This window comes from Rhea americana, unplaced genomic scaffold (genome assembly GCF_003343005.1).
Source record: "Rhea americana isolate MKP2758 unplaced genomic scaffold, rheAme1 scaffold_14, whole genome shotgun sequence".
Classification (NCBI taxonomy): Eukaryota; Metazoa; Chordata; class Aves; order Rheiformes; family Rheidae; genus Rhea; species Rhea americana.
In genome coordinates this window covers 466,691-491,215 of record NW_028185483.1, presented here as the reverse complement: position 1 = coordinate 491,215, position 24,525 = coordinate 466,691, and the positions used below count along the sequence as shown (strand labels likewise).

General features: G+C 46.4%; 1 protein-coding gene across 1 annotated transcript in view; it reads left to right on the top strand.

Annotated features, from left to right (window-relative positions):
* Positions 1–1,477: 1,477 nt before the first annotated feature.
* PIK3CB (phosphatidylinositol-4,5-bisphosphate 3-kinase catalytic subunit beta) overlaps positions 1,478–24,525 on the top strand; it is a 115,954-nt gene continuing 92,906 nt past the window's right edge. Inside the window, exon 1 of the mRNA XM_085298545.1 lies at positions 1,478–1,500. The gene's annotated coding sequence lies outside the window, so the exon portion shown is untranslated. The remainder of the gene's footprint in view (positions 1,501–24,525) is intronic.

The following is a 24,525-nucleotide window of genomic DNA, read 5'->3' as shown; positions in this document are numbered from 1 at the left end:
GACCCAAAGATCCAGTCTGCTGGCGTTCCTGGGCCGTCTGCAATGCTTGTGTAACTCGCTGCGGAGTGTGTGTCCTGGCCCACGCTCTGCGTCCCTCAGCTGGGAGGGGGAGCCTGAGAGCTCTCCTCCCGGAAACTATGAGGGACAGTCTGGGCTGAAGCTGCACCGTAAATCCAGGTGGGAAAAGTAAGAATTGAAGACTCTGTCCCACCATACCCTATTTTTTTGCACATTATGTTCTGGGATATTCATAATCACACACTTTTATTCTGTGACCACTGTGTTAATCCCCAGTTTATATGTTCTTTGCGTCTCAAACCACGGTGCAGCCTGACTTGCCAGCCAACATCGTGGAGAGCAACTCCACCGAGCAGGTCCTGTTGGAAGCTGGAGACTCCCATTCCCCTCTGCTCTGTGCCGTAAGCGTCGCTCTTGCTGGCCGGATGTTGGAGTTATTTTCATGACTGTGCCCGTGACTCAGTAAGGGCCTGATCTGTTTACTCTTGCTCACACAGGAGGCGGTGACTACTCTAGCACGATTAGGACAGTTACACTGTTAAAGGTGCTTACAGAGGGGCTGAGTTTGACACTACCTGGGCCAAGCTATTTAACCTTGTAGTGGCTTGAGTTACATGGGAGCATCAGAGCAAAGAGCTTCCTCTCCAGTGCTTGAAGATTTCACCAGCCAGCAGCTGTAAAGCAGGTTGAAATTGCTAAAGAAAACCTGAGAAACAGCTGCTGTACTGACTTCTGGTGCAATTCTGGGCATGACACTCAGGCCAAGGTTTTCAGACTGAGATCTCATCTAGAACAACTCTGCTTTTGGGTGCCCAAACAGGCACCTGCACTTCATTTCCAGGGGTGCTGAGCACCAGTCATTTGTCAATGGCTTTCTTGCATTATAAGGCACTTGGGGTGGTTTGACCCTGTTTTTCCTGTGTGTTTTCTTCACAGCGTCTTGAAAAATAGGAATCTAGTCCTGATGGAGGTGCTTTAGGAGCCATGATGATAGAAATACTTCATGATGATACTGGTTTTTTTTTTCAACTTAGGCAAGACTAGTTTAATTACCAGTCTGTGTGATTAAATGAAGCATAACCAAATCAATATTACATCATAAGATGCAATAAGATTCCATGCCGTGAGGATAAGCAAACAAACCACCCTGCCTTTCATGCAGAAGATGTTATCTGGCATTTGCACAGATATTGTACATGTAATTAAAGCCATCCTTCATGTGCAACGCTGCTGTTACAGCTCTTACTATTTTATGACAGTTGGCAGACCTTATAATGAAGAAGTAGAAAAATATCCCAGGGACTGTAGAAAGCATTGCACAGACCTTGCTGATGATGACCGCCTTAAAATAAACCCATGGGTGTCCTTGCTTTTACACAGGGGAAAAACACTTTGTCAGCATCTGTCAGGATGAATGCCATTTTGCATCCAGAAAACGCTGATGCAGAAGCAGTCTCGATGCCGCGCGCGGAAGGCTTCCAGGTGAGTAAGCCGGCTGGCGCTCTCCGCGGCGCGGTTCCAAGTTCGCAGCACAGCGCGGCTGAGCCTCGGGGTCGCGGGGCGGTGAGCCGGCCCCGCGCGAGCCGCCCGCCCCGCGGCGCCGTGCTCGGCTGCGCGGCGCGCAGGGCTCTGCGGCGGCCGGCGATCCCCTCGGACGGGGTGGGGGGGGGTTGCCTTTCCGCTCGAGCCCGGCTGCTCGCGAATGTTGTGCCGCTCGGTTCCTCTGCAGCCCCGCTTGCAGGCCATTTCAAGGTCAAGGCTGTTTATGGGGCTGCGAGTGCAACGCTTCCTCTTAGACTGAGGTCTGCGGTACGGGGCTGTTTATTTGCTAACACTTGTGCAGTATCTAGTGTGCTGAAACATCGATCTCAACACTTGCAGCCTGCCCAGGAGCCGTGCAGTCCCTGGGCTTTCCAGGCTTCTGCCAGCCCTGCGGCCTGTCCCGCAGGTCCCTGGCCGGGCAGCTTGGGGACAGAGCAACGCAGGAGGCTGGCGGGCAGTTCTGCTCGGGGACGCTTCCACGGCGAGCCCTGGCTTGGGGCTTGCGCCCGATCCCGTCCCCAGGGAGCCCATGAAGCAGCGGCTCAGTAATGCTTAGTTTAACGAGTGTCACATGCGGAGCTGCGTGCACACAGCTCAAAGCGTTTCCAGCTACAGCTTACCAGAATATTGGTGAGTACAAGTGTTCAGGAACCAGATTAAGAAAAAGGATTGTTATTTGGGAGCATTTGGACTGCGATTTGGTACAAGTGCAGATGTGGTGCATGTGGAGTCGTGTATTTTAGACCTGTACTTGACACTCTTCATGGTACTGCATGAGTGTCAGTCCCCTTTGGGGCAAGATGATGGACCTTGCTCCTTGGCAGGAGGCTTGCTCTCCACTTGCTCTCTGTGCTGGTGTATTTTTCCTACAAATGGTGTATATATTGCTGCTTTAAAGCTAATGTTGTGTCCAGACAGGACCTGGGTAAGCCTCTCCAAAATTCAGGAAGTGTGTCCAGAGCAGGATTTATTCTGATGATTAAAAGAAGCCTGGATGAGTAGATGCTTCTTTAAACTGCTTGTAATGGAAGCTAGGAGGCCTGCACCATGCGAACGTCACAGACCGTCCCCATGTGAGTGTGACCGCCAGAGTGTTAGCATCTTTAATTGACCTGTGTTGCAGATGTGATACTATTACATAATGGATCTTCAAAGCAGGTGTGTTAGAGGCATTTACTGAGCACTAGGGCTCAGTAAGTGCTGTTAGTAAGATGAAACTTTGAGTTGGGCACTTGGGAAGTAAGAGCAGGCTGGGTATCTAATGCAAATGGTGGCCTTGCCAGGTGCTACAGCTGTGTCACATGCTCTTCAAGCCCTGGTGGGGTTGTCTGGTTTTAGGTTTCCTTATGTGATGCCAAATTTTGAAGACATTTCAACCTTAACTATACAAGAAATTTTAATCTTTAAATTATTTTATAAAAATACTATAAAATATAATATTTGCTTTAATGGTTGCATAAAAAAAACTTAAAAATGAGATTTGACTGTAACCTAACAGTTCAGGCAGAAACTAATTTGTAATGAATACGGAAGTCAAAATTGTAAAGCCGTTTGCCTGATTTTAAAATGTTATGTGTTGGCAATACTGTCTCTAAAGGGTCTAAATTCGAGAGTGCAATACTACTTTTTCCCCTAAATAATACTGTGGCAATGTGTTTAATACAACACTATTACACAATTAGAATCAGGCAAGCATAGACAAACAAGAAGGACCAGCACAAAGCCATCTCTTTATGGCCTTCACAGGCCATCAGGGTGTTCTAATTTCTTATCAACAAGTGTATAGATAGCTCCTTTACTTGGTCAGATAATGAGGCACAATCTGCTTTCTCGCTGAGCTGCCTTCCAGGAAAATCCCCCTCCTCCTGGTACATAATGAAAGGGGACAGTACCGAGAAAAAGCAGGAAGAACAAAAGGCAGCGCTAGATAGTGGCAAGAACACAAAAGATACGTGGAAGTGGGGAGAGAGACACGAGGTGGTCAGGATCTGAGGAATGCTGAAGACGATGATAGCAGTGACACAGGTGAGGTGGGAATGTGGCCGGCGGTAGATGTGGGGATAGGCAGCCGGGCGCCTGCAGGCAGAGATCCTGCTGTCTCCGTGCACCGGTGATAACGGTTCCTTTGCAGATATAAAGGCAAGCAACTGAGTAACTATGACTTGTCTCTGCAGAAGCTTAGTGCTTATTGACTCTTAGAGCAGAAGCTTAGGTGTCCCAGCTGGGTTGGGTATGCCGGGAGCAATCCATACTCACTGTCATCTGTGCTGGGATGGCTGATGGAGAGTGGAAGAAATGAAGCATTAGTCATGGTACGGGGGGAAATCCAAAGCTTGAATAAAGCAGCCTTCTGGGACGCTTAACCGGCAGCTAGAGGAAGCCACTGAAGTGCCTTAACTGCTGATTCTTTTCTGACTTTTTTAATTTTGCACAGTAGCTGCCTTGGGGAGGCGGCATTATTCTGATTCTCAGCGGGGTGCTGAAGGGAAGCGGAGTCCTTCCAAAGCGTGGCTTGACCTACAGGTGCTGACAGCTGCTGGCAAAGTGTTGTCAAAAGTCAGGGAGAGCTTCCTCACCCAAAATCTGTGAGTTTTGATACTGATTTAAAAACTTCAAAGCCCCAGTAACCTCTGGGTGGGGTGAATGACTGCTGGAAATCATTTCATAAGGTCCTGAGCCAGATTGTGTTTCTCGTTCCTTCTCAGCTCCTCTGGGTTTTCATCCCACCTGCCTCTGACTTACGTAGCTGTAAGAATAGGTGCCTGAATTTAGACTTGTAGAGGAGGGCTTCTAGATACGGAGTGAGTGCTGGCACTTCCGCACTGACAGAAACCAGCACTAGACCTTGCTTTGCCTTCGGGGAGGTGTGTGGCAAGGGGAAGTCACAAGCACGTCTGGAAAAGAAGCCAAACCTTCAGTTTTAGGCTGGATTCGTTCACTCATCCCGCTTGTGCGGTGACTAAGCGGCACACAAGGTGGCAAGGAGGGGGTGACGCGGAGAGCCGCGCGCGTGGCGGAGGGGAGGCAACGCGGTCTTAGGGCAGCGCTGTGAATTTACGCCGGTTAGAAGTACTGCCTTAACTCGGCTGCCTCGCGTCGCCCGGCTCGGGCCCGCAGCAGCGGGGCTCTGTGCTCTGCTGCGCCGCCCGGCGTGGTGCCTGGGTTTGCACCTCGTGGTACTCACCCCGAACTGCCGATTTGCCCTTATCCCAGCACCAAAACACCTTTTCCCGTGGTGGCCCTGAAGCTGGCAGCTGTTTTGCTGGAGGGTGGGACAGGCTCTGCTGGGGAGCATGGGGTGGGGTGCTGGTTTGGGTGACGGTGTTTGGAGGAATGGCCAGAGGTGGGCAGATGTGTCACCTGGGCTGGCTGGTCCCAGCTGGTGCCTGAAAAATGGACCAGTACTAAGCTGGCCAAGAGAGGCCAGCGTATGCTGCAGGGCCTGCGCAGGCGGCGCTGCGGGTGGCACGTGTCAGCCCGGGGCGGGCGGGGGGCTCCTGCAGGGGACACGGGTGGCTGGGGGGAGACGGGCTCGAGCAGAGGATTTGGGGAGCGAAAGCGTGGTGATGGATTAGCGCGAGTCCGGGTGTGCTGCCGGTGCCGGGCTGGGCAGGGCCGGCAGCTCGGCCGGGGCGCGTGCGGGGCACCCTGGCCACCCGCCGCCTGGCAGGGCTGCTCGCGCCGGCGGCGCTGAGCGTGTCCCGCGGCGGGCCGGGGCCATGCTGCCGGTGTGTGCCCACGGGAGAGGGGCACCGCCGGCAAAGCCCGGCAGGAGAGCAGCATTTTCATTGCATTTTGTTCCTTTATTGATTTATTTTTTAACGCTGGGTCCCTCCTGGGGAGCCATCGGTTATTTCTTCTTTAGCCCAAGGGCCGCCCCCAGATTTTGGGAGCAGCTGTAACGCTGTGAGCGGAGGCAGATGGACAGACCGATGCTTTTCCATGCCTGTGGCCAAAGGAGCAATGTTTCCTCAGGGTGGGGAGGGCCCAGCTCCTATTTGCTTTAACTTATTAATAGCCTGCTGCTTCGGCGCTGCTGCGTGCGTGGGCTCTGCTCTGGTTCCCTCCCCGTGGCGGGCTCTGCGGCTGCCTCGCCTTGCAGGGAGCCAGCCCGTCCCCCTCGGTGGGCGCTGGTGGAGGGTGTCCCCCTTCTTCTGGAGGAAAATTCCCCTCCCTGCCGGCACCCCTGGTGCCCAGATTGCCCTTCTGGAAGAGCGAGGGGGGATGAGAAGGGAAGGTGAGATTAAATAAGATCAGACGTGCTGCACCAAAAAGAAATAATAATTTTTAAAAAAGAATCAAAACTCCAAGGGGCTGTGAGGCTAAGAAAATGATGGGAACAGGGTCAATGCCAGGGAAGCTGTTAAACCTCCGAGCTGCTGCCGGGAGCGGGGAAGCGTGGCTGGCGGTATGGCTGAGGCTAATGCCTTCTGCCTGCCAGCATCTGTCAAAGCATTTTGGGTGTTAATGAGAAGAATTTAGCAATTAAACAACATCTTTTTTTTTCTTTAAATATTTTCCGGGTGTGCTGTCCTGAACTGTAACCTCGCATTCTTTAACAAAACATAGCATTTAATGTTGCCTGCCTTCTGTAGCAAGGTGTATTCCTTAGCTGTGATTAATCACCATGTTTTTCCATTCCAGTTAAGCTGCTCGCTTGGAGCATTCAGTCAGTCAGTGCCTCATACAAGCCGGTGTCAGAGCTGTTGGTGAGTTTATCCCTCCAGTTGGATTTTTCATGGGCTAGAGATATTTTCAGTTTTGGGCTATTGTGTTTTAGTGGCAGTTGCAGTGTGCTGGAGGTTTCTGGAGTCAGCGACCTGTTAAAGCGCGAGCAGACTGGGAGGGCTCTGGTAACAGGGGAGCCCTGATCGCTCGTGTGTGCTTGGGTCTGCTTCTTGCAGATGTTGTATCCGCTCTCTGCAGGTTATGCGTTGCCTCAGATCAGGATGTATAGCAAGTGTTTGTGTGCGACGGGCCAGTGAAAGGTTTTGTACATCAAATGCGAAGTTGAGTGAGATCATCTTTCGTGTTGTCAGGACAGTTCACAGTGTTCCTGCTTGAGCTCAGTCCATTTTGGCAGTGAAGGTGGGCACGTACTGGAACGAACGGAGATGGTTGGGTGGGAGAACTGGAGGTAGGACAGCTCGGTGCTTGCAGACCTCAAGCACAGGCACCTCTGGGAATGGCTCTGCTGGTGGGACCTCCTGCATCCTTGTGTAACAGGCTTCGTCACTAGCAGTGGCCATCTCCAGGGTCCCCAGAAATGGGGAGAAATTTTTGAGTTTTGAGTAGTTGTGGTTGACAGTTTTGATTCACCCACAGACCAGCTTCCCTGGCTGGGCAGTGCCTGCCCCGATGCTTCATAGCCTCCCGTGTCGGTGATCTCGCTGTGCCAGCTCTGGCTGGCAAGTCTGAGCACAAAACCACTGCTCCAGGAAGGCTCCCCTGCCAAAAAAAAAGTTTGTTGAAAAACAAGGAAAAGATAGTAGATCTTGTGTTTTATTATGTTTTCTTTCTTTCTTTTTTTTTTTTTCCCTCTCTCCTGGTAAAAGCCACAATTTCCAGTAGAAAAACATCCTGAAGCAGGGTTTTTGTGCAGCGCCAGGCAGGAGCTATTCAGATCCAAAGTTAACAGAGGGATGAGATGAACACAGCTGGTCTTGTCTGTTTGTCGCCTCAACAGCATCCAGGAGCGAAACTTTCTGCCACGTCATGCTGGTGTGGCGCTTTCTGCCGCGAGAGTAGGAAGCCTGCATAAATCTTAACGCTCCGCTCCAGAAGGCTGCGTGGCATATGTAGTAATACTAACCCTTTTCATGCCTTAGTCTTTTTTGTACTGTTTGTACATTTGTTGCCCAGTTCTTAGGCTGATAGAGCAGTGAGTATCTGGATTTATTTTCTGTGCTTTTGAGACATGTAAACTGTTTAGGACCTGGGAGTTCTGCTGAAATACTATGTGTTGTACCAAGTGCTGTTTTCAGGGGAAAAATTTATGGGCAGGTTGTAAACTTTGGTCTTGGCCACCGTGCTCTGGATAGTAAGTCTCATTTTCTGCTTTATGTAACGTTTCTGTATTTCAGTGGTGGATTTTAACAAAACTTTTTGGGTCTATCCAGCAGGAATTACATTTAAACCTGTTAAACAACAGTGTGGCTGGGAACCTTCCTCTGCAACATCTGGGTATGAGCAGTGCTGGAAACAGGATACTTGGCTAAAGTGAACCATGTCTCTGAACTATTGTGGTTTTTCTAATGAGATCAGTTTGACACCTGCCTCTCCCTGGGGTGTAACTTTATTTTAAAGATATTGTAAATGTATAAATAACCCTCTGACCTTCCTCACTTCCATCTTTTGCTGTGTTCTCCGTTTCCTCCTCCTGCTCTCCATGGGCCCTTTGTCCCAGCAGAGGTTCCTGACTGCCGTCTGGAGACCAGTTGCCTCCTGACCGCTGTTCTACGGTGCCTCGGCCAAGGGGAGGAGAGGACCGGCCTGCTGGGCTTAACAAGGCCACCCTCAACGCTGCCTCGGCTAAGCCCCGCTTTTTCAAAGGCTTCGTGGTACCGGAGCTCTTGTGGCTCCTGAGGATCAGTAGAGGCTCAGCAGAGCTCCATTTTGGAAACCCCTTGTGTGTAAATTGAAATCGGGTTGTCCATTTTGTAAACAGCATAGGCCCAAATTCAGAGTTGAGCACTGAGACTGTATCTCCGGAGTAATGCTGTGACCTGGGAACCCAATTGCCCTTGTCAGGGTAATGCTATGAGGGGCTTGTTGTTTGCCATGGAGGTGTCTCCAGATATAAGGCGTGTGTGTTCAAGGCCTGAATGCTTGGGATTATATTTTTAACTTACTGAATCAGTCAAAACACCGTTGGCATTGAAACTTATGTAGGAAGGTTGTTTGTGAGCTATTAATTACTTTCAGTCTACTTGGCATAATGTGAAGGATGATTAACATAACCAGTCTTGCAAGTGGTGATAAATTCAACGAGCATTACTACTGCTTAAAGAGGTTGGGGTTTGTTACTTATCTTTCACATGGACACTTTTCTCCAGCTGGCACAAATACCTGTTAGAACTGACCTAAAGCTTGTATTTTCAGGAAGGCTATTAATTTAAAATCTAAATTTCTTAGCTTAGCCACCAAAACCAGGGCTTTCATTTTGTCTTGTAGAAAGCCAGGTATTATGGCATTATCTCAGTACTGCCAAGTTACTTTACATTTAAATCCTGTGTCTTATGGCCCATCATAGGGGGAAAAACATACCTGTTAAATCACTGGGTAACTTCTGCTTCAATCAACACCATCTCTCGTATGTCCAGGAAGACAATTCTTTCACGTTGGTCCTATGTATGTACTTCTAGTACGGCACATAGCAGCCTGCATCTTGGACAGGCCTGAAAATGGAAGTAATGTTGGAAGATGGTAGGTATATTTTGGACCAGCCTGCACTTCTCATCTGCCTGAAACCTCCCTTGTCACCTTACTCACAGCTCTCACATAGTGCTCTTGGCGTACGTGTGAGCATTAACTTGCATTTGTAGCTTTGGATACCTGTTTTTGGAGAATGTGTTTTAGTTGCTTGCTGGAAGCCGTACCAGGGTGAAGTGAAGGACCAGCTCATAACCTTATTCATCATGCGGCATGCAGTGCAAGCGCTCGGCCAGTACTGAGCGTGTGCTTGTTACGTGGTCCAGCGTTATATTGCCTACTGGAGCATCCCGTGGCTCCATGTCTTTTGGAGACAGACCAGTAAAACTTAAATACATGAAAAATGGCATGATCATGTAAATACCTATCTATTGTATCAGCTAAAAGATATGTGAGAAGTTCCCCTTCTGAAAAATGCTCTTTAGAGAGGGCTGCTAACATATATCTATAGGAAAGAAAAAAAGCCACCTCCTCAATGTCCCAGGTTTGTGGGACTGTGACCCTTTTTCCTTAAACACTCTTCCTTTGCCTCCCATTCCTCTTTTAACCAGCTTACCAGGAGCCAGTGTTATTTTTTAATAGTAAATGTCTGTATCTTTTCCCACAGTGAGAAAGTGTAGCGATGTAGTCCATGTTTAAAGGAAATTAATCTGTTCTTGGTTTAGTTGCTCACTTGTGAGCATCAGATGGGAGGAAGACACTTTATATGGTTAGAAATACTGAAGTCATTCCACAGTGGGAGCACTACTGCTCTGATGGAAACCTGCCTCTTGGCATCACACCCTCCCAGATCTTTATCAGCGACTTACTGAACTCTCTAGTCTAAGCACAGCTTTAGGACTGCCTGTTTTGCTAGATGCTCTCACTGTAGACATGATTTTATTTTAGTTCCACTGAACTCTGCTCGGTGTTGTTTTAATACAGAGGGATTTGACTGGCTTGAAATAAGCTGTAATGAAAATAGTATTTATTCTGAGCTGAGCTTAAGTGCAGCCGCAGAGCAGAGACTCCAGCGCGTGCCCTGCAAACGGTGCTGGCGTGCCTCTATGCCACGTCCCTCATTCTTTCCAGTTAGAAGCACAGAAATGTGAACCAATGTAAATGACCACTTGGATCCGTTTCTTTTCCATATGCATCCCCAGTTAAAGTACTGCAGACGAGCAGAGTTTAAATAGGAGTATTTCTTGTCTTGATTTTTAAGCAAGGACATTTCAATTGCAAGGAGAGTGCTGTCCTGCTGTTCACTGTATGCCCCTTGGGTGACCTGTGGTCTCAGCAAGTAATAGTTGTGTAAGCTGTAGTTAAAAATGCCAGTTTTGCAAAATGAAGAGATTACAGAGAGAAGCTGGTGTTGTCAGTAGATATTATTATAGGACTCCTTCAGGAGTCTAGATTATGACAGAAATCATCAAAGTGTCCGTAATTTTGTTTCCTAAAATACCCATTCAAATTTTCTTTGCTGAGCTTTCAAAATGGTAGTGGCTCCCTTAGAAGGGCTCAAACCTTAATGCTGTGGTGAACTTTCTTGTGAATGACCTAAATGACTCCTAGGGGTGCTGCTTGAACATTTTTACTTGTTTTTTTTGCATATTTTTCAGCTGCATGTTTGACATAGAGTATCTGTGCTCTGTCTTTTCTTAATGACATGGGAACACGGAAATCCCATTTTTCACGTTCCCCAGCTGCACAGCATATATAGCTCCACCTGTGCTGGCAGGGGTTTCCTGTTTTAGAAGATTAATTTTGTTGAGTAACTCTGAGTTCCTCTAAAAGAAACGATTTTCCTTTCCTGTATGGCAAGGCTGACTGCAATCTTCTGAGGCTGTAAACTTGTTTATAGCTACCAATAAAGCGGTCGTCACCGTTCGAGAGCTGCCTAATGCTCTGGGTTGAGTTCTGTTCTGTTGCATGGGTGTAAGTGCAAGTAGTCACAGTGACTATCTTTACCTCTCTTGGAGGTGGTTTCATATTTTCCTTGTAGCTAGAGTTTTTTTTTTTTTCTTGCTCTCATTAGCTCTTTCAAAGTCACAAAAGTTGCTATCAGTATTTTGCTGAATCTCAAAAAGCAGCTGCCCAGGATGACTTAAAAACTTAGGTTGTGCAAGAGTGCAAAAGTGGTTTCCAACACAGCTGCTGGGTTTCGATAGCTCTGAGTGTTAGTGTGGAAACAGTTTGAGCTCCAGTTTCTTTCCCCTGTTGGGCTCCCAGACTGGCCAGCGCGTGTGCCTCGCCGGTTAGCTTACTCTGGTCTGGATCCAAAAGTCAGAGGGTGAGGAAATGGCCTTTTTCCTAGGGAATTTTGCCTCTGGCTATTTTTCTCACTTGTCTGCTGCATTTGACCCATTTCTTACCTTGTTATGAAGCAGGTTTGAACACAGCTTGCTTCGGAGAACTAGATCTGTCCTTGTCATTGAATTATTTGCCCGTCTCCCGCCCAACACCGTGATGCAGCTGTTGTGGCCAGGAGAGCGCGCGGGGACGCAGGGCGCGCAGCAAGGCCGAAGGCTTCGGGGCGCAGGTGAGCCGTTGGAGGCAGCCGGAGGAGGCAGCCTGCGCTCTCGGGGCTTCGGGCACCGTTGCGTGCACTGACCACTGTGGTTTCTGGGTACTTCCTGGAACTAAAAGGTTAAAACTAACGGTGGGCTGCTTAAGTTGCACCTGTTCTTGGCTTCTGAGAAGGGGCAGGACAGATAATAGCCTAATTTCAAGCAGTCTTGGTATGTTTTTTTTGTGTGTGCTTGCTATTAATGACTTGTTTGGGGTGGGAGGAAAGGGAAGGTCTTTTCCCGGCTGCAAATTGCCCAGTGCACTCGGCGTATCACACCTCTGAATCCAAGGCCTGTGTTGTGCTGCCTTGCTGTCCTGTAGTGTTGTGGTTATGTGTGAATGTGAAGTCAAGAAAGCAACATGATGGGAAGAGTGCAGGGGTGAGAGATGAGAAGGGATAAGAGAAGAAAAGAATTAAAGAGCACAGTATAAATATTATTCAAAATGAATAGGATAAAATGGAAAGAAAGGAGTTAGTGAAGGCATTAATGTTTTTCATTTAGTTTCTAATTTAAGCACAAGCTATAAAAATACATGTATTCATGTCTCTCTCATATGACTTGCTTTCAAGACTATTAAGGTTTTCCATGAATAAAACTCTGTGTTCCTCTCTCTGACCTGTCGTACTCAATCTTTTAAAATTATGGTTTAGCAGCAACTGTAAGACGATATTTAAACTGGACTCCTGATTCCACTGTAGCATCCAGAATCAACATACCAATCGGTGATTAATAAAAGCTGTAGGGAATAAGCATCTGCCTGTGCTGTGAGCGCGTGGAGATGTCAGAGCAGCGCAGGAGGTACCCTGCCTGAGCAGTTTCGGTGCAGCTCATCAAGCGCAGATCTAGTTTGGTAGCTTTGAGACTACTTTCATTTGGGGTGGGGGGAAATAATACCTAATGGAGTGGGGAAATACTAATGAAGAGACCTGAGGTTTTCCCCCTGGCTGTACCGAGTCTAGGTGGAGCTTTGGCCACGAGCCAGAGCCGGGTGTGTTTTCTCCACAGTGTACGTGGTTTTTCGCATGCCCTTTTAAGGGGTTAGACTATAGGATGTCAGCCCAGCTAGAGGGCATCTGATGTGACAAAAATCACTTGATACTGGTTTTAAAACCAACACCAACAGAAATTGGAAAAATAACTTGGCAAATGACAGGCTTCTGCCAAATACCTTTGAAAGGTCGCCCTCAGCCAGGCGGTTCAGAGAAATGCTGTGGAAAGTGAGTTAAGATGGTTCTTTATTAAAAGTTCCCTTAATATCTTTACAATGTACATCAGATAGGAAAAACTGAAAGGAAAAAGGATGAGTTTTAAACCTTGGAAAATTTTAGTCAACTAGATGGAAAGGATATAAACAGATGGAATGAGTTGGAAAGGGGCAAAATGTACAGAAGCTGATGCACGCTGAGCACATATCTGTTTGGAAAGGCCACTGGGCTGGGGAGTGCTGCTCCGGGGAGGGGACGGGGGCCTGGTCCCTGCGGAGGCAGCCTGTATCTGTTCTGCGCATCAGAAAGGCTGCTGATTGAGGTGATCAGTGTCTGGAATATTTATCCGTCAAAGAAATGGAATTAAGCGACCACTCCAGGAATGCAGAATGGTAATCAACCTGTCACACAGGCACTGGTTCTTAGTCACCTGGTGTTAGCAGCCTCAGATCTAGTCCTCCCGTGTCTTATGTGATACATTCGCAAAGCACTTTGATATGCAGAGCAGTTGACTGATTCACTTGGCAGCAAACAAGTGTATCGGCTGCAACAGCGGGCTGTTCCCAGCAGTACAAAACAGGTAGGGAAGGAATTGGCGCTGGTTCTTCACGAGAAGACTGGGAGGAGCAGCATTACGGCAGCTGAGGCTCTGCAGTCCGCAGCAGAGCCGCAGGTGCGCCAAGTATGCAGTCAGGCTGGCGCACGCGTCCTGACGTATGTCAGCAGTTACCTGACGGGGGTGTGATTTATTCAGAGTTTGTCCAGAGGGCTTATTCCAAAATGCTTTATTTCAGGTGAGACGTGTAGAACAGGACACCAGTTTGCCCTTTTAAACTACACTACAAGAGCACCTTTCAGGTGTACCTTAGCAGGGCATGGCGAAACAGCGTTACGCTATGGCGATGCTCTGCGGGGTGACAGTGCTGGGAAGGGGTAGCGCCTAGCGGACCTCCTGCTGCCTGTAATGGGAAGCATGGAGCATCTTCTGTTGAGTCGCTCTACACTGTTATTCTAATTTAGGGTTTACACAGTGCAACAGCCCCACTTCTTTATTAGATGCTAATTAGGGTCTTTTCATATTGTTTCATCCTCTTCTGAGGGAGGTTATCACTTGATCTTTAACAACTTGAAATAATCAGTTTTTTAATAGAGTTCATATGGCCAACCCACTACAGAGCTGCATGTCTATCCCTGGGGTGTCATTGGGAGCGAAGGAGGGAAAACTGCAGCTTTGCACACATACCAGCTTTGCAAGATATGTTCATGGTTAGCAATACTTTAGCAGGGCATCATTCAGTTTTTAGGTTTGTGTAGCATGACTAAGCTACAAAATATAGTATATTCTCTGATAGAAAATCTAACATCCTGTAAGAGTGCTTTATTTTTCATATAAATGCATGTTTCTTTTTAAGCTCAGAAATATCTGAGAAACGGTGACTTGAGATGAATAGGTTATAAAAGGTGGCAGTACGCATAATACTGTCTAAAAATTTCAAATAAAATTGTTGAAAATAAATACTGCTTTAACAGTATGTGTAGTAATGTTTCACAGGACGTATATGCTTTATTCAAGTTTTATTTTCTCAGAGGTATATTTTGCATGAAGTTCAAGATTTAAAGCTGAAGTATGCAATTTTACGTTAAATTATTAGAGGAAGGCACGAATGTTAAATCACAGAGTTTTAAGAGATTAGTTGAATTTATTACTTGAGCAAACAGTAGGATTTTTTTGTTAGTCTATAGAGATTATTTGGCAAAGGGAAAGATAGATTTTGCGTTACAAAGTGGAAGAGATTTTCTGTGTTGTGGCTGGTCTAGTTACTGGATCCATTCACTGCTAAAAGTGCTGGAGGACAAAGGTGGCATTTTTAAGGTACCTGAGAGCTGAAACTTGACATCATGAAACTCCTGTCCCATCCACATTATAATTGTTTGGCCCCACCTGGAAGTTGTACTCCTCAAAAGACTTTTTAAATGTAGTTTAATAACAAGGTAAGAGAGTTAGAAGTTTTAACTTGGCTGATCCTGTGTTTATACCAGTTGTACGGTGGTATTAGAAATGCTGTTAGATTCCCGTGGAATAGTCAAAGGCGGTGTGTTCTCTTTTAATGGAATTACATCGCTGCTTTGCTTTAGCAGCTCAGTGTAGTTTAAGATATGGATCGCTGCAGCTGAAATGGGCTTGCCAAAGTCCTCTCTGCTGCAAGCTCTGTGCGTGAGCGCCTGGTAAGCAGCCCGATCGGTGGGTAAACGTTTCCCCAGGCCGAATGGGCCAAATGTTGGTGTCTGGACCTGGCCTTTTCCAGGCTCATTAGCTACCAGAGAGCGAGCGTGCTCGCAGCGCTCGCGCCAGCATCACCACGGCCGTCCTGTCTGGCGTAGTTGTGCAGGGGGAGCTGTATATCCGAGCACTGGTGCCCTCAATGCCCTGACTTAAGGATAAGTAGCTTGTCAGTTGAATATAACTTCTTCAAAAGCCACAGGTCTTTCTGAGAGTTCGTTTGGCCTTTCCAGTAAAGGTCTTTGAAATCTGGAAGCCAGAAGTTTGGTCATTCTTTTGCCAAAACAGGCCCTTTGACAGTGTCAAGACGAATTAAGAATGCAGCGAGTCAGTCGTTCTTCAGAAAACAGCAGCGGCCAGCCAGAGCCCTCGCCGAAGGTGTTTGCGGATGGTTTGGCCTCTCTAGCAGTTCCTCTTCTAAGGAGGAACTGAAAGCAGTGGGGAAGTAACATTCAAAGACCTTTCTTCAAAACACTCCTCGCCGAGCCCCGGAGGTGGAAGGAAGGGGAGGGTGGTGTGGCGTTCCTGTGATAGCTGTAGTGCAGTTTATCACTCATTTCTTCATTGCTGCAGATGATTTACTGAGCAGGACAGGCTCGTTCTGCCATGGTTTTGCTTTGTGCCTGTCCTGATGGGTTCATACACAAAGACAGGCCCACAGCAGTTACTGAGTTGTGTACAATAGCTGTTGTATTGTTGTGATCTGATTTTGCCCTGATAGCCACAATTTCTCTTTCCCTATGCTTTATTTTCTTCAAGCAATGATTGCTATGGTGCTGCAGTTATCGCACAAAGGTAGGAAGCCTGCTGAGGGCTGGTGGCCTTGGGGTTGGGAGCTGTGATACTTGGTACCACAAGCCTGTTGGTTATTGTCCGAATGTGGGAGATCAGGTAAGAAAAGCTGCTGCTGTAAGCACAGAGGGAAGAGAGGGCTTGAAGGGGGTTGTTCTCTGCTTTCTGTATATCACCCAAACAGGAATACTTTTTGTATTACTTGTAGTTTATGTCTGCCTCTGGCAGCAGTCTTGTTGCAGCTCAGTAGTGAAGCCTAAGGAGATGAATTTCACTTGAAGATAAGTCTTTCAAAAAGTTAGATCAGAGGCAAATCACCTTTTCAGAAATCAGCAAAATCGGTGTTCTCCTGTCTATAGTATGCTTTGCTCTGCCAGAAGGCTCCGTATGCGCTGCTGCTTATGAGTCCCTATCAAAACCGCGTTAAAACCCAGCATTAGTGTTTGCCATGCTTTTGACTCAGAAGATCAGCTCAGCTTTTCTCTTCAAGCATCTTTGCATGTTAAGCAAGGTTCAGCAGGATCAGTGAGATCCTTGGTTCTAGGTAACGCTTAGGTGACAGTGTTGTGTCCTCAGTGCAGTTTGGGCCATAAGATTGATTTCCACAGAAATGATCCATTTATGCAAAAGAGAACAGTCCAGCTTGCCCCAAGCTGTCAACCCTGTGCAACTACAGACTCTAAAAGAAATAATCTATACTCGGAAAATGTTACAGAGAATACTTGACTGAACAGAACTGTTGAGTATGAAAGTGAAGTTTTTAGCCAAACACTTCTCGGAGTGGGACACAGTATCGTGTCCTGGGTGTTCCTCTGATAGCTGACCCTGGGTCAGTCTCTCCTACAGAAAAACCTTTGAGAAAATACAAATTCCAGTGGAAAATCCCAGAAATTTCCATGGGCAGTTCTTCTTTGGGACTAATGGATTGCAGCCTCACAGAGGTGGTTCAAGAGCCCATCTTCATGCCAGGGATGTTTGCGCCTTTCTGTGCCCTGCCTTTGGAAGCCGGCTGCCTTCGGGTTAGTCCTCTGCGAGCTGCCCCGTGCCTGTTGCACCGTGCGCAGACGCTCCACGGCAGACAAGGGGAAAGGAATGACTGGTATACGCTGCGCAAACAGTCCCTGTGCGTGCCTGAAGCGATCCCGAATTCCAGGGGGATTTCCCTTACCAGTCAGAAGGGGGCTGTGGCTTTCCAGCACTGTGTTCTCACACCCCAGGGGAAAAACATTTAAAAATGCATGGACTCAACGTTGGGGGGGAAGGACAACTCCTGATGGGAAACCAGAGGTTCATACAAAACTTCTTTGGCAGTACGAGAAGAACCCAGCATGCTTCAGATTGGGGTTTGTCATTCGTCCTGGAATGCTTTCTCAGAATTCTGGTTTTGTGCAAAATGAACATAAGCTATAAGGCCAACCAGAGACTTTTAGAAAAGAACATCTCTGAGTAAACCTTCATTAGGTAAGTTTTCAAGGTTTTAAAATCTGTATTGGGCAACAGGGAAGCAGGAAGATTCCAGTCAGGGACTGGTAAGAAATGCTTCATTAATATTAAACTTTGGGTGCAGAAGAACTGAGGAAACTTTCTCCCACTATCACAGAGGGAAGCAATACCAGTTAAGCCAAGACTGCAGCAGAAACACTTACTGGAAATGTTTACATGTTACTTAATACCTAACATGCATTATTCAACTTGTGTAATGTCAGCGGGGGTGGAGCAGGGAGGAATGGCTTTGCACAATTTGCTTCCTCCCCATGGAATGTTTTCCTGAACATAGCTATCATTTAGGGCAATCAGACACATTCCAGGAATAAATTTAAAAAAAAAATATGGAGTACTGGAATATCTTCTCTTGCAAAGGGACATAACCTTACCCAGAAAGGTAGCGCTTCTCTGAGGCAGTCTGCCTTCAGCGTAGAGCAGAATTTTAACAAGAGACGTCTATGAACCCACTCCACACAGGACTGCTACACAGTAAATAGTGGAGCTATTTAAATGAATGTGGTTTTCTTATTGGAAATGAAACCCCACTTTCCCTCTCAACGCCTTACGCAGCACGCTTTCTCTCCTGAGCAAACCACTTAAGCGTGTGCCTCAGCCTTCCTGATGTGAGCGTCTGAGGGGCTTCCTGAACTAGAGCCAAATGGGTTGTGTGCTGAGAAAAAGGTGAAACAGTTCGTTTGAACAGCTCGCATTAGCAATGTCACAGCAATACAGAGAAGGGGATGTGAAGGAGAAATAGATTGGGAAGCATGAAGTTAAGCTGGCGTCTCTCTGCTTGTCTCTGTTTATTTAGCATCCAAAGAGCCATTTTGTGATTCACCTGCTACATAAAGTTTCACGGACAAAGCTATGATAAATAGAGAATTGGCATCATTTGCATAGTTGTTTAATCTGAATGGGTGAGTCACGTAAATAAGGTTTTCAGACTTGTTGTGATGGATTGCCAGACAGAGTGGGTGAAAGAGATGGATGCTTTAATTTGGTTAATCAATACCTGGGAGTACTGCTGTAAAACCACAGCAATGCTGTAGCACAAGATGTGGAATTTTTGAAGTACTAAGGCTGGTGTGACTTGTTAGTTCAAAAAGAAAGTGATAATGTTTGACATGTTTCCCCTTAAGCTTCAAAAAGATCTTTTCCTAACAGCATTTAGTCAGATTTAGTAATGTTGGCCATTTAGCTATATATATAGCTCAAAGAGACTGTTCAAAACATAATTCTTAGAAATAGCATGAGTCTTCCTGATTCAGGATGATTAGACCGTCCAGCAACAGAAGTTAGAGTGGAGGAGTGTTTTGAAATGTGTACTGGCATTTGAGGAGTGTTCCCAGAAGCTCTGCTGCGTTGTTTGTGCAGGACCATTAGTAACACTTTGTAGGCACTGTTCTGAAATGTATTGAAATGCTGTTTTTTTTTCCTGAGGATAGGATTAGTAGCTCCCAATCATGAGAAGTTAAATTAACAAAACCATGAAGTGAAAGGATATGAGTTTGCTCCAGCAGAGCACAGAATGTTTGTGGTCTAGCTGAATTCAGTGGGTCTTGGTGACTGTTTGCCTGATTTTGGTGTGGAAGAACAGTTTTATAGCTGAAGAAACACTGATACAAGTAGATACTCATAAATAAGTACTAGAGTTTTCTAGCCTCTTGAAACATCCTTAATAAGAAATACATAAATGCCTTTTGAATGCTTAACTGCTAGTTATATGTATTTCTGATAGTCCTTTTACATATAGAAAGTCATCACTAGCATTAAAATTGTGACACATTCACAAAAGCAAGGAAGTTCAAATTTGAGATTTTAAATGGAAGTTCAAAATAGCAGTCCATTGTACCTAAGAATTTGTATTTTTAGAGAAAGAATGCTGCATGTAATATTTGTTATTTTTCTTGTGCTTATTGATGTTAGTTTCACAAACTTTTGGTTTGCCCTGATATACGGGTATGGATAGGTAAAGATACACTATCTTTCTAGTAGCATATCATGATCAATGAGGTTAAAGAGATCATGTTTTCCCATGGGCTAGAGAAATGTTAATGTGGTACCTGTGTTTTACGGTAACAGTAATATGTCAAATTTGCTTTTATCTCTTTCTTGAGTTTGCAAGTGATGTAAAACTTGTGAGATAAAAATTCGTTCTTGAGAAAGTCTTTGGTGATTCATAAATGATGCATGACCAAATTCAGAAGCAATGTTCACTATGTACTGCAGGTCAGTAAGTGCCTTTGCTTCGAATGGAAACTACATTTGTGTAATTTAAGGGCTAAAGACTACCTTTTCTCTCTTACAGCACTTGTGCACAAAATAAAGCTTTGCTAATTTTGACTTACAACATAAGTGATGGGGCAGGGAGCTTCTGAAAACAGACTTGACAAAACATCAGTTGAAAGTTTTATGCAAGCCAAGTTCAGAAATAAGCCTATAGTAGTTTATTTCATGTCTGATTTCCATGGTCACTGAAACAGTGTGGTACACTCAATAGTATTAGTGATCGTGACTCCATTCATTTCTACAGCTGTTGTATCCTTTCTGTGATCAGAATGGCCCTAACAAGAAGATCAGCTAGGATGCAAGTATCTGAAGAAGACTGGAGAAATATGGGTTTCCTTAAATCATTTAAGTTGTGTTCTAGTTCCCTTAATTAATTTCTTGCTTAGTCTTTGCCTCTGGCTGAGAATAGTAATATACTGTTAACCTGAGAGATTCAAAACAGGCCGTGTGCTGTGCTTGGGAGGGTGTCAGAAACTCCTCATGCAAGAATAAGAAACTGTTCTATTATTTTTTCAATTGTTGGGCAATCTAATCCTAGTGAGCAAAACATAACTGCTAAAGTGATTCTGAAGACTGATGTTTGATTTTCCTAATTAGCATGTTGCAAAGATGATGAGCTTGACACGGGTAATGTAACTGCATGAAGGCAGGTATGGCAGCTGTTACTTTGTGCACAGTCTAACACATTAAAACCTGCTGGACGTTGGAGTCTATTTTTAGTAAAAGAATAAATAAGCTGGTTGTGCTCTACTTTCTGCCAAAGTGTATCATGGGATCTTTGTATTTGATTAGAAAAGTCAGCAGAAATAACCCAAGAGTTATTTCTCAGTCTCAGATGAGACAACTCAATGTCTCATCTAAAAAGTGGCAATTCTAACAATCCTGTGCTGCTGCTTATTGCAAAGAAATGTTAATCCTGGGTATGAGGTCAGACCCATAAAGTAGGCAGGTGCGATAATAGCTGGTGGGAAACTTGTCTGAGATGTGTGAGGTTATTTGCAGACAAAAGCGCTGACTCTATTAGGCACTAGCTATTCAAGATGTTTTTAATGCAAGATGTTACTTTGTGTGGATGAATGGAGCTATTTTTGCAAAATCTGTGTTAGGAAGCTGGAAAAAAATAGGTAAAGATACATTTATATATAAATAGAGAAGGTAGCAGCAAAGTCAGACTGCCACTTCAGGGTGTTGTTACCAGTGTTTTAAAAAATAAAACCCAAAACACCCTTATTCTTCCTGATTCGTGAGCGATTTTTTAAATCTCACTGAAATTCAGGCAGGAAACTGTACCTGGGCTCCCACATCATGGGCTAGTTTCCATGATTTGTACCTCTGACAAAGTGTTAGAGCAGAGCAGGGCTAACGTATTAACAGTGATCTTCAAGGGCTGAATTTGCTGGCAGGTAGATGAGATGGGATTAAATGAAAGAGCTCTTCAGAGTTTGAAAGATGCGTGCAGAAGAGTTAACTTTAGCCAGGAAATGATACTTGTCCCTGGTCACAGACTCCAAAAGGAACCAGCTGTGGAGCATTTTGGCTTGTTCTGCAGTCTGCATATTCCAAAGTACTTCGCCTTGTAACTACTGCACCTGCTGCAAGGAGATCTTGTTCTCAGTTTGTTTTTATCAGTCGTTCTAAGTATTTAATTACGGAGGTAACCATGGTCCTAATCTATGTGCTGAGATGTTTTCTCCCACTTATCATGAGTTACTTTTTTTTTTTTTTGTAATCTAACATACAATCTAGTTTCTGACGAATGTGTTTGGTCCTCTGTGGTCTTGTGATCTTGATCGTTGGGTGATATATTGAGATGAGATGTGCAACCAAAATGGCAATATTGAAAGACATTGTCAATAATCAATAATGTGTATGAGACCCATCTGAACTTCCTCTTTGGTAGTGGAACCTATCTCCTCTTCAAGACACCCTCTCCTGATATTGCAGAATTGGTAGAAATATTTTAAGAAATTACCGTCCTTCCTTCTTGTCGTCCCCCCTGTCTTTTCCCACTAGTATTATCTTACCAGTTCTCTGCTCTGGCTTCCCACGTTTGGTGCTGAGCCGCAGCAGTGTTTTTGAGTGCTCTGCACAGGGGGATTTGTTGGCAAGTTCACTAGTATCTGGGTATCTCCACGGACTGATGTCTGTGTATCTCATGAACGGGCTACCCTGTGAAGAGTGGCTCTGTCCAGAAACCTCTGTTTCCCATGAGCAAATGCAGAAAATAAGCAGCCACGTGCATACGCACACGTGGAGGATCAGTGACAAGTAAGCGCTTCTGCCGGTTTCCCTAGAGATAAAACGTAGCAAATGCCTGCTGCTTTATTGCGATAGGATTGGCATAGATCAGCCAAAGATGTCACCATTAAGAAGCGTCTGTCTGAGAGCTCCTGCCTGCGGAGTTCTGGTGGTTTGGGAGGAGCGCCCGGACCTGTCGTCCGGGTGCGGGTTTCGGCACAGGCGGAGAAGCTCAGCTCCCAGCTCGTGCTGGCCGCCCCGGCCCAGCGGGCCTCCCCTTCGCCTCGCGGCGGGCAGGCTGCGGCTTCCTCCGCCAAATCCGGCACCCGGGGCGCTTCGGCGGCGCGCCGAGGGCAGCGGCGCCCTCTCCGCTTTCTGCAGGGGGTATCGCGCGTTCGGCCGCCCGGGACCCGTTCTGCTCGCGTGCCGCGTTCCTCGGGAATCCCTGAGCGCTTCCTCTTTGCGCGATTAAACACAGAATTTGTAGAATTTGGCAGTTAGGCCTGATTCTTCCGATTTGATTTTTCTAAACACAGTGCCTGAAACTGTCACGCAGAAATGATTTGCTTACTATTAACAGGTTTTAAATTTCAGTGACTAACAGATATTCCTTCCTCTGAATGATAACAACTTACCATCTTAGGCAACAGGCGAGTTTTCTCTCTAGTGCAGATAGAGGGACATAAAATGAGGGGTGGACGCTTTGTTAATTCCAGAAGAGCTGTTTTTGAAGGCTGCGATCCAGACTGGCACCAGTTAGGAGGCCGTCCTGTTACTTTTCGTGCACAAGGTGTTGCGGAGCCCTTTCTCGGGACGACAGTGGGCAGCGCGCGGACAAAGGAGCGCCTGTGCAGCACACAGTGGCCTTTATGCTCTCTGCCACTGCTCGTGCAGTTCTGAATAGAACTGCTTTTTTCAAGAAAAGAAATACTCTCGGCGATTCTGGTGTTCCTCTGTCTTCGCCACAAAAAGTTCCTGTGCATCAGCTACCCGAAGCGGATTGTGTTTTGTAGGTGTTGCTATTGTGCCATGTTATAAGGCACTAGCAAGTTGCTGTCAGCATTAAAGTTTTGTAATAAATGCTTCTAAGCATCTCCCCCACCCAGCATTCAGCTGCCTTTTGGATCCTTTAGGCTCGCCACGTTGTGCTTTTTCCGATCTTTTTTCTACTTTAGGCCAGACATCCTTCGCCCTGTGTTTCCGTTTGCATTTTCTTTCTCACTCCGTCAGGGTCTGCCTCTCCGGTTTTGTGCTGTCTGCAGATGTGCGGGCAGCTTGCGCGTTACTTCCTTTATTCCGACTGTGGGGGTTACACAGGGCAAAAATAATGTAAAGCCAGAATGCTGAAGCTGACACATTTTCCTAGTGACCAAGAATGTGCCCTAGGTGTACAGCTGTTTTGCATGCAAAGACATGACTCAGATACAGACTTTTTGGACAAAAACCTTTTGTTATACTGAGAACATATGTAACAATAGCCTTGGGGGAGAATAATAGAATATTTGTTGTTTTGTGGAGGGATGTGGGAAGAGAATCTGAAGATAAGGAAATTGAAAATTAAAATTTTATTTAAAACCTCTCTTTTTTCACTGCTATGCAGTGTACAGAAAAATGTATTTAAGATGCCTCAGACAAATTCTTTATCAGTATTATACACACTGCCCATAACAATTTCATGATGAGAACACAAGTATCATTACAAGCTGATGAACTGTAATCTGAACTATGGCGATAACGACCGAGTGAGCTCTCATCACTCCCATTACTAAAGAGTGATGTTACATTTGGAGGCATTAAAACACAAAACAAAAAGAAATTTGAAGTTGGAGATTACAAACCTGCAGGGGGAGGGGAGGGGAAATCTCTGTGGTCAGATTTCATTGAAGTCTATTCATAGATAGAGCAGAAATTGTCTGCGCAAGGTAATTTTTAAGTGCTTCAGGTGCTTCAGGGCACCGTTACCTGGTTCCAGAGATGGCAGCGTAGTAAACATGCACGGGTTCCTGGCTCGCTGCCCTCCGCTTCGCCTCGTAAAGCGGTCGCACCGTAGCTGACTTGCCCTGTGCAAAGCCCGTGGTGGATCCTGCGGGACAGCAAGCTAAGGCTGCAAAGTCTGGGGTAAACAACGCTCTTCTAACAGTTAAAAAAAAAAAAAGAGGCAAAAAAGCCTTCCCAAGAATAGTCAAAGGCAGAAAACCCTTTCTAATCAGTGCAGGCAACTAACAAGCCAAGGCAGGGCTGGGTATCTAGGCCAAGGCTGCCTGGAGCACTTACTATCAAAACCCACAAGCAGGGGAAGGGTTTGAGAAGTTATACAGCTGGGTCGGTTTCTGCTGTTGGATTTCGTTAGCGGTTTGTTTTCCAGAAATATACTTTACTAGCACTACAAACTTCAAGCAAAAAAAGGAACTAGCTCAGTTAACGGGGTGAACGTCGGCTGTGCAGCCCACGGCCCGCAGAGGTGATGCTCTCCGCGTGGCCTGCGCCCTTGCCCGACGACCCAGCCGTCCCCGTCCGAAGCGCGGGCTCCCGCTCCCGCTCCCCGCGCCCGGGGCGGCCGCTGTTACCGCCCTGCGGGCTCTGCGGGGCGGCCGGCGCGCACGACCCGCCGCTCCTCCGCCCGGGCGGCCCAAGGCGCGCAGAGGGACAGCAGCCGCTCGGCGCGTTTCGTTACCCCCCGGCGAGAATAAGGAAC